Genomic DNA, 10,704 nt, shown 5'->3' on the forward strand with positions numbered 1-10,704 from the left:
ATTAACACTGATGTTTTTTTCCTGTGTATTCAATATTCAGTTTAAAGACTCCAGCAGTGACCTGAGACCTTGAGCGACGCACTGCCCCACGCACAGTGTAAACAACCGTTGTGATTGTAACAGTAAAACTTGACCGTCATGACAGTTGCTGATTCAGATTTCTTTCTTGTTTGTCTTTAACTTCTAAATCATAATTTTGCTTTTGTTATTTGTTATTCGCACTTGATCATAGTAATTATAACTCATCCACAAATATTGATTACTTACGCATGACAGAGAACGGATACAGAAATGAATAAGTAGAATATGACAGCTGGGTACAAAATACATAATTAGTTTTTAACTCATATGACTTATCATCATCAGTAGCTCGCTTCCGTCAGTTATCACAAGGACTAATGTTATTGAGGAAATGTTTTTTTCTCATTTAGGTTTCCTTCTCGTGAGTAAGCAGTGATGGCAACACTGTGGGAATATCGAGAACTGGCATCTGCAGCAGATCTCCCGAGATACAGGCACAGCTGAACAAGCAAGGACACACACACGCACACAGGAAACTGACACATCATATCGCATAAAGAGAACACACACACACACACACACACACACACACATGCACATACACACACACACACACACACACACATGCACATACACACACACACACACACACACACACATGCACATACACACTCGGAGAAAAGGTATGAGAGAATGATGGGTAGATTATAAGTACATGGACTGCTGGAGAGCATTTGACACTCTACCACACAGAAGGCTGATAAGGAAGCTGGTTCTCCAGGCAGAGATGAAGAGGTGGTTACTTCGTTGGGCAGAAAGCTACACCAGGAGAAGGAAACAAGGAACACGTGTCAGAGGACCTTCTCAAAACCGTTCGCGGTCATTAGTGACGTCCTGCTGGGTTTGATCCTTGGACCGCTGCTCTTCTTAACTTGCCAAAAGAATGGAGACAAACCTTGTTATGTCTGAAGATGATGTCAAGGTCAGGAGGGAAGTGAAGTGATGAGCAATGCATCGCCTTGCAATGAGGCCTGGCTTACTCCAGAGTGGGTATGATGTGTGATTAATCGAGTCTTTGTAATGAGGATGGATCATAGTGAATGAAGACCTCGATATGAAAGTGACTGAACAAGAAGCAAGCTGCAGGAAGTGAGACTTGGGAGCCGATATCTTCCCTAACCTATCGACATTTTTTTGCCTTAAAAGATTAGTTAAGGAGACTAACTGTTTGCTGGTAGATATTAAAACTGCATTGCAGGAAATATTCAGCAATCTAATCACGTCCTACGTAATACAAAACTAATATATACATCTCAAGTTTGGTCAACGTATCTAAAGAGTGGTCATCAAGCCAAGCATTTCGTCACCACACAGAACAACAGCTGGTCACCACAACAACAGTTGGTCACCACAACAACAGTTGGTCACCACAACAACAGTTGGTCACCACATCAACAGTTGGTCACCACATACAACAGTTGGTCACCACATCAACAGTTGGTCACCACATCAACAGTTGGTCACCACAACAACAGTTGGTCACCACATCAACAGTTGGTCACCACAACAACAGTTGGTCACCACAACAACAGCTGGTCACCACATTAACAGTTGGTCACCACATCAACAGTTGGTCACCACATCAACAGTTGGTCACCACAACAACAGTTGGTCACCACATCAACAGTTGGTCACCACGTCAACACTTGGTCACCACAACTACAGCGGCACAAAGAGCGTAAACAATAACCTCGAGATGGTGCACCTTGGTCCCTGCTGCTTGTTCACACAGTGAAAGTGATAACGTTTCTAAAATAGCCGTCTAGTTATATCTTCTTCCCACACCACCTACCTACACCACCTACTTACACCTCATAACCACACTAGCAGTACTTACCATCATAAAGAACGAGTCGTTCTGTCTTATCATACCCCAGTCGGGGTCACCTCATCACATACTCTTTTCACGTTAGACTACAATTGGTTGTCTCTTTTTGGCTAGAAATACAAGGTCCTTCAGCCAATAACCAGTTTGCCCCACCTTTCACTAGCTTTGAAATAAGCTAACTAGACTAAACTACCTAAAGCTATTCCGCCAGTATGAATTAGGCTACCTATAGCTCAGTACGACAACGTTAGTAATAGTAGATAATTATGATACAGGAAGAACAACACTATCAGGATTATATGGTGAATCTTACCTATCGCTATCGTCATAACTGCCATTGGTGATTTCACGCGACTAACGACCAGCTCATGATTCGCAAAGGCTTCCGTGCGGGGAATAAAACCAAAAGTTATTACGTTTTCTAAACCCAGTGACGAAGTGGAGGGAGAAGAGAAAAGGTTATATTGTTTCAGTGGGATCCTTTCATAGAAAATCTTTTTGAACTAAAGAATCCAGAGATTAAAGTGTATCTAAACTATATTCAGTAGAGAGAGGGAGAGAGAGAGAGAGAGAGAGAGAGATCATAGTGAGCAGCCTAAGTAAAGGTAAGTATAAAATTGATGCTCGACTTCATCGTAAGTGATAATGCTCGACATTCTCAGAATAAGAATTTCTACCTTCCCTAGCTCTTAAGCCACGACATCATTCCTCGATTCATAAAACACAGTAAGGAACTTAACGCGACTGTCCTTAAGACAGTAGAAAAAGGACGGAGAAAATGGATTATCTAGACAATTATTCAAACTTGAGTTCTGTCTGGTAAAAGCAGAGTCAGGAAATGACGCACTCGACCCCTCTCTCTGGCCTCGAAGAATGTTGTTTTCAAACTGTATTAAGACCCAGTGATTTTATCAGTGGCCTGAAATATACTCACAGTGGAACAATGAATACAGAAACTCATGAATACCAAGTACTATGGCCTAAAAGTACGGGGTTCTCTACCGTCGAATACATTATGTCAAATGTATTATGTCCTCTCTCTGTGGATCACATGTTGTAAACATCTGGAATTTGTAAAAAGAAAGGAAATGACAAGCGTTCTTCTCTCCTGAGAATCTAACGCACAATATGTTGTGGTCGCACGGTTGGTATGAAGGTCACTGGGGAGCAAATAATGTGACTTGGGACGAAATGTAACGAAACTTCATCGAAAGGTTTCCGGCGATGGGAGTTGGAATGTATGTATTACGTTGGCAGCGTACACTGTGGCCTGCTGTCATGGTGATGCTTTGACTGACACAGCAAGTTAATGTGGTAAAGTGTGACGTGCCTCACTCAACTGTGGCTCCGAGGCAGGAATGTGCCACTGGAACAATCAAGGTGATGGTCACCTCTCTCTCTCTCTCTCTCTCTCTCTCTCTCTCTCTCTCTCTCTCTCTCTCTCTCTCTCTCTCTCTCTCTCACATTTGCATATCTCACTATCGAAATGTTTTTCTCTTACATTCCATGAACTCTGAATACATCAGACAAAGTTTCCTGGTGTCCTAATCATCAACACGATTTTCCGCGCTGTCTGAGACTGTGTTGTTGATTATTGCTCTGATTTTTCCTCTTTAATCCAGGCTGTTGTCTGAATCAGTTCTTCTGGTCTGGTTCAACACTGAGAAGCCAGCAATCTAGTATGCAAATGAGCCTTTGTCCCAGCTTGGGAAATGCTGAGCCAGAACGCCGAGCCGCTGCACTAACTCTTGTGCTTATATGAATGTGTGTGTGGCATATATATATATATATATATATATATATATATATATATATATATATATATATATATATATATATATATATGTGTGTGTGTGTGTGTGTGTGTCTGTCTGTCTGTCTGTCTGTCTGTCTGTATTTGTGTGTGTGTGTGTGTGTGTGTGTGTGTAGACATACATACGAGAGCAGAAGTTACAGATACAAATACAAACATTCCTGCTTCTTTATGTACGTTTGTGAAACTTCGGAACAATCTTAGGTTGACAGTGATGCATAAGAGGGAACCATGCAGTTAAGTACGAAGATGAAATAATCATGAAAAAATGAACTATTTTCACACATTGTGGCGAGAACAAAGGAGGATCATGGCTACACAGCTTTCCTATCTAACGCATCTTTGGTCTGTGAAGAATAACTAGAAACTAGGTAGAGAAAAACAGAGCCAGTGTCACACGTAGCCTTGTACGAGGACCTAGTGTGGACCAGGTACTTGGGTGGTTACAGGTACTCAAAGTTCCCTAAGAGCCACTTCTTGTGCCTGGTATAGTATGACCTCTGACACTGGTCATGACCCTCGTTCATGACGGATCCAACAACATGTAGATGAATCCATCTTTCTCTCTCTTTTAAGCTCCTGCTTAACCTATCATGTTGTATCATATTTGGAGTGTTCATGTTTTCCTTCAAAAGTGCCTCTAATTATTCAGTATAAACTGGTCTCTCAGTTGGCAGAGCTACTATAAGCCTCCGTCTGCCTCAGAAAGGCTCACAAAAGACCAAACATTTTCTGGCAGCGCTCGTGTGACGAGGCTTGTCAAGATTTAGGAGTACAATCTGCCTTACGTCCTCAGCATGAATACTGAGATTACGACACACACCCGCGTAGCTTCTGTACTGTGTGTGGATGTGTGTGTGAGAGAGAGAGAGAGAGAGAGAGAGAGAGAGAGAGAGTCATCTCGGAGCAAATACAATATTCGAGTCAGGAGAGACGGAAGGCAACTTGAGTTTACAGAGATAACAAGTGTCTTATCCCTGGTATAATCTGACGCTTACAGTGTAAAGGCGCTACGTCAGCCGTGTTTACGTTCACATAACACTGGGTGGCAGGCGGGGAGGCCAACAGCTGTTCCGGGTCGGCTTTCACAGCGCTCCTCTCTTACATGGTCCGTGGATCTTACAGAAGTTGCTGCATACACAGCTTTGTGTATGTAATTCCAAAATACACTTTAAGCGAACCGTCAGTTGACTGTTTAGGTTTATCCTATAGATAAAGAAATTATAGTGTTGTACACTTCATAGGTATATCAGGTGTAGAATACAATTACATTGCTTGAATGTGCCATCTGCCTCCCCAAGCAACTCGTAGAACTGTTTTGTTGCTACTGATGACGTCACTGACGGTGTTACCATATTCAGTTCGTAACGAAAAAGAATAGAAACAAACAAAAACCACACAGAGAACGAGAACAAATCTGATCTATAAGATTTAACCGTTGTCGTATACGGTGAACTTACATTATCATAACAACAACCTTCTTTTACCCTGAACTTTATTATAATTCTGATCACTTCTGTGGCAACTATGCACTACGTACAATCAGGGAACCATCATGCAGGTATTTCATTTAGCATTTTGCTTCGTAGCAACGTGTCATCTTTAACCATCTTTAACACACCTAGCTATTCAGTCGGTCCTAAGTTTATACTCTATTCTGGGTCTTAGTAACACCAGAGACGATACTAAGTTCAGATTAATTCAACAGGAAAAAACCACACGTTAGGTTGTCAAACGAGGGGCCGATATACGACCTTATATCATCCAGGAATTGTGCATCGCTTGTCAACTGTTACAATGTTTGTGTTGGTGTCTATTTACTGTGCAACATTTGTGTTGATTGATTCACATGACGTAGTAGTTGTAAGTTATATATCGGTACATTTTATGATTCGTGGTCCCTCCCAGCGGACGTGGCTAGCTTCCTGGTCGCCGTGGGATCCTATTAGAATATAGAGGGAACGCCTGAAGCACGAAATCAATCTAAACTATTTTACCAATGCATGCCGGAAAATCGAACCCTGGCCACCAAGAATAGTAGGCGGACAACGAACTCCTGGACCACCGAAGAGTCAAAAAGCTGCTACCGGAGCGCCAGGTTCGTATACCCACACACTGTGGACCAAGCAGGGTAGGACGGTCCACTCACCCTGAGTCCAGGTAAACTGTCATTCGACTCACGGACTTCTCGATAATGACTATATATCATAACATTACGTCATGTGGTGAACATTACGTCATGTGGTGAACATTACGTCATGTGGTGAACACTACGTCATGTGGTGAACAGTACGTCATGTGGTGAACACTACGTCATATGGTGAACAGTACGTCATGTGGCGAACGTGTTGTGGTATATAAGAATGACCGAGATGTTGCGAGTCAATGGCAGATTCTCGCAAGAAGAAGATAGAAGAGGATAGTGTACCACGAGAAGGACAGAGATGGAAAACAACGAGAGGGAAGGTAACAATGATAAGCAGAATAATGAGGTAGAAATAAGAAAGAGGATAATGAGAAGGATCGTAAAGATAGAAATTATAATGAGAAAGAATGCAATACGAAGAAGGATAATAAGATAGAAGGTGATGATTAAGAGGATAATGAGAATGAAGGTAATAAGGAGGATTATAAGATGAAAGAAGGAGGATAATGAAGATAAAGATGTACACGACGGGTCATTAACTCCCCCAATGGCATTTCAGAGACGAAAGTTAGATTCTCCTCAAGTGAGGTTAAGTTAGGTAAAGTGTGGCTAAGGATCAGCTTGTTTACACACAAGTGCAGACTCGAGTGCAGGCACCTGGAGGCTCACCTCCTCGTCAGGATAGTTTTATTTTCTGTTGTTGGGTCATCATAACTTTACGATGGACCACACCAGAGAGACGCACGCAGCAGCAGAGGTGTGGAGTATAGACAGGACAGAAAAAGAGGGGGAGAGATATGGTGTTATGTCATTAATGATATACAGAAAGGAGAGAGAGAGAGAGAGAGAGAGAGAGAGAGAGAGAGAGAGAGAGAGAGAGAGAGAGAGTTATGTATATAATGTATCAGTAAAAAATTCTTCAGAGGACCGTCAATAAATAAGGAAATAGATTTACATAATCTATGAGCCAAATTTTGGATCTTTATCAGTTTCGATCTATTTTTTTTCACACGATATCAATATATCGGCTCTAATCCTGAATAGATTGCCGGTAAAAATGATTCATGAACCATGAAAATGGTTGATTCATACAAGTGGCAACGATCATGTGTGGATGAGCCAGACCAAAGTTTGTCAGTTATACTACCAAGTGTGGTGTATGTACGAGGTGTGTGTGTGTGTGTGTGTGTGTGTGTGTGTGTGTCATGAATCACACCAGTTGTGTTGTGATGAACAAAGATGACTGTGAGAAGCAAGCCTGTCATGACCCCGGTGCTGGCGACGCTTGTGTGGTTTAAAAACAGATTTTGCTGGTGTGGCCAGAGACGCTTCCCTCATTCTCCACAACGATCGCTCGGGTTCTTGGTTGCTGTTGCAGGTCTCTGTCCTTCTAAGAATTTCTGCCATCGTATCAGTTGTACAGTTAACTTGTAGGAAAAAATATCGATTGATAAGATGGCGTAAGGAAAATATATAACCATGGTTTTTTTTTTCCCAAATATTTAGTTGTTCAAAGGAATTCAGACAAGAAGACACAGTCAGGCATACATGGGCAACAGTAATGTCAGAATTGTTTCAAAGTCTTTCATCCTAAGTTTGCTTGGCTGGGATTCATTACGACACAACACAGTGCTTCGGAAAACTCGTTTGATCGCTTGATACAACACTGTGACATATTCAATTATTCCTTAACTTGATTTTTACCTATTGAATTCGTTGATAATTAAGGCATTACGAGGATTATGTTCGGGGAGAATAGGTTTGTGATCATTATGTCAGGTTAAATAAGGTTATCATCACCTTGATTACTTTCAGTCTTTTCGAAATATTGGTTTGGGTAGGGTCGCCACCACACACACGACCCGACTTTAATGATGTCTTAATACCGTGTTGAGGAAGAGTTCTCATACTCGTCTCTCTTCTGAGGTACATGGCCTCCCTGCCTTCCTGGCTGCACGGGCGCTGCTCCAGGAGATGCTAGTGGCATCTACCAGTCGACCCACAACCACTGTGAGGATGATACACTGGTACACTGCCTCTCACCGACTAGATTGAACTCGTGCCACTCACATTATTACAGGCAAAACTGAAGCGTAATTTGCAATCATCAGAGCTGGACACTAATTAATGCTTCCTCCTCCCCCTTCACGTAGTTTGCCACGCTCTTCTAACTCTCTAATTATAAACCATTAATCTAAACTCTCCCGAGCTATTATTCGTGACCATCAGAAAGCTATCAAAAAGGATTTACCTTCATATTTCTTGCGAATAATGATGCTTCTCTCTTGTTGGTCGAAGTGAACATAAAAGTTAAGGAAGATATCGGAGACGATGTTGCAGAGGTAGACGACTCTGTGAAATATGATAAGAAGTTGGAGGAGACTTTGAAAATATACGAGGTAGCGAAGGTTGCTACACAAGATAGCGGAGGTTGCTACACAAGGTAGCGAAGGTTGCTACACAAGATAGCGGAGGTTGCTACACAAGGTAGCGAGGGTTGCTACACAAGGTATGGGAGGGTTGCTACACAAGGTAGCGAGGGTTGCTACAACCAGCCATTTTTCTAAGTGACATCTTCGTCTCAGCTGGACGCGCTACATCATATCAAAAAATATCTGAAATACAATTATCTAATCATACGCTATATACAGACTCACAATTTTCGTATAAGAAGTTGATTAAACACAGTAAGACATAACAATGATATGCTGAACAAATCATGAGGGAAATCCTCCTCTCTTGTTTTTGACAGTAAAGATTTATTCTATACAAAAAAGTAGAGATTAGTTTCTAAAAGGTCACCATAGTCCCTGGGAAGATATCAACGATATCATGAATGATAAGTTATATAAGAAGGAAGTATGTGGTACATACAAGATATAAGATAAGAAGGAAGTATGTGGTAGATATAAGATATAAGATAAGAAGGAAGTATGTGGTAGATGTAAGATATAAGATAAGAAGGAAGTATGTGGTAGATATAAGATATAAGATAAGAAGGAAGTATGTGGTAGATATAAGATATAAGATAAGAAGGAAGTATGTGGTAGATGTAAGATATAAGATAAGAAGGAAGTATGTGGTAGATGTAAGATATAAGATAAGAAGGAAGTATGTGGTAGATGTAAGATATAAGATAAGAAGGAAGTATGTGGTAGATGTAAGATATAAGATAAGAAGGAAGTATGTGGTAGATGTAAGATATAAGATAAGATGGAAGTATGTGGTAGATGTAAGATATAAGATAAGAAGGAAGTATGTGGTAGATGTAAGATATAAGATAAGAAGGAAGTATGTGGTAGATGTAAGATATAAGATAAGAAGGAAGTATGTGGTAGATGTAAGATATAAGATAAGATGGAAGTATGTGGTAGATATAAGATATAAGATAAGAAGGAAGTATGTGGTAGATGTAAGATATAAGATAAGAAGGAAGTATGTGGTAGATGTAAGATATAAGATAAGAAGGAAGTATGTGGTAGATGTAAGATATAAGATAAGATGGAAGTATGTGGTAGATATATGAAAACGATCTTTTGTAACAAGGTAAGTTCTTTCTTCTTTCCTTGTAACTAGAAAACAATTTGAGAGGCGATCTGAAAGATGAAAGTTAAAATATTGAGATCAGAACAGAAAACGTTTTGAAATAGCAGAATGAAACATTATTTGAAAATAGGAAACATTTTGTGTTACCCACAATAAGAATTATTCCAGGAAAACAAACGGTTTGATAAAGCAACGTTGGCCATTATCACAATTACAAAATGTTCTGAAACAGTGACACAGGGTGATATCTAGGTCAAGAAAACATTTCAAGATAGCAACATTGAACGTAATAACAGAGCAAAGCGGGTTTTAAGATAGCAACAGAAATCATTCCATAAGTCGAGGATATTTTCAAGATGATAACAGAGAAATGTATGATTCTAAAAAAGATTTTGAGCTAGCGACACAGAACAATATCGAAGGGTAGGAACAGTTTAAAGATAACAATATAGAGCAGAGGAAGCTCAGAAACAGGTAACAGAAGACCTGTTGGCTTGTAACGAGGTTACCTACCAGGTAACCTCGTTACCTGGGCTGTAAAGTCTCGTGAGAAAGTGTGTATTGTAAATGAGTTTGTATGGAGGGGAGGGGGCTTTTGTTATGAGAGGAAGGAGGAATACGAGACAAGTTTAGATAAGAAAAGAAAAGAGACAAAAAATAGATTCAAAAGCGAGTCGTGTCTGGAGGAGTGAGAAACTGGGAATATGGTGTTAAGAACTTAATATGAAGGAAGTTGTGACGAAGAAAACAACATGAAGGGAAACACAATATGATGAAATTATAGTAAATATGGAAAACTTAGAATAATGCTAAGATGGTTGGATGATATGAGGGAAAGATTAATAGAACGAGTCTTTAACCTCATATATATATATATATATATATATATATATATATATATATATATATATATATATATATATATATATATATATATATATATATATATATATACATATATATATTTCCCTGTCAAATTTCTACCTGTATTATCTGGTTCTGGGCTCGCGTCCAGGACGACTACTTCTGAGAGAAAGGGGTCAGCTGGAGCCTCTTGTCTCTAACCCTTTAACGGGTCACTATCCTTGGGGAAGACCATATAAACTGGTGATGTCAAGCGTGCCAGACACGTCGTGTTGACGTCATCATCTGATGGTGACATATAGCAAGGAGATGGTGTCTCCCAGACTCCATGACGTCAACCTGATAGGGGTTGAAACTTAATGAAAATAGTACGTGCATCTCTGACAGGTGAAGATACGCCTTCATCTTTCTTACACAGTTATCCTC

This window comes from Panulirus ornatus, chromosome 13 (genome assembly GCF_036320965.1).
Source record: "Panulirus ornatus isolate Po-2019 chromosome 13, ASM3632096v1, whole genome shotgun sequence".
Lineage (NCBI taxonomy): Eukaryota > Metazoa > Arthropoda > Malacostraca > Decapoda > Palinuridae > Panulirus > Panulirus ornatus.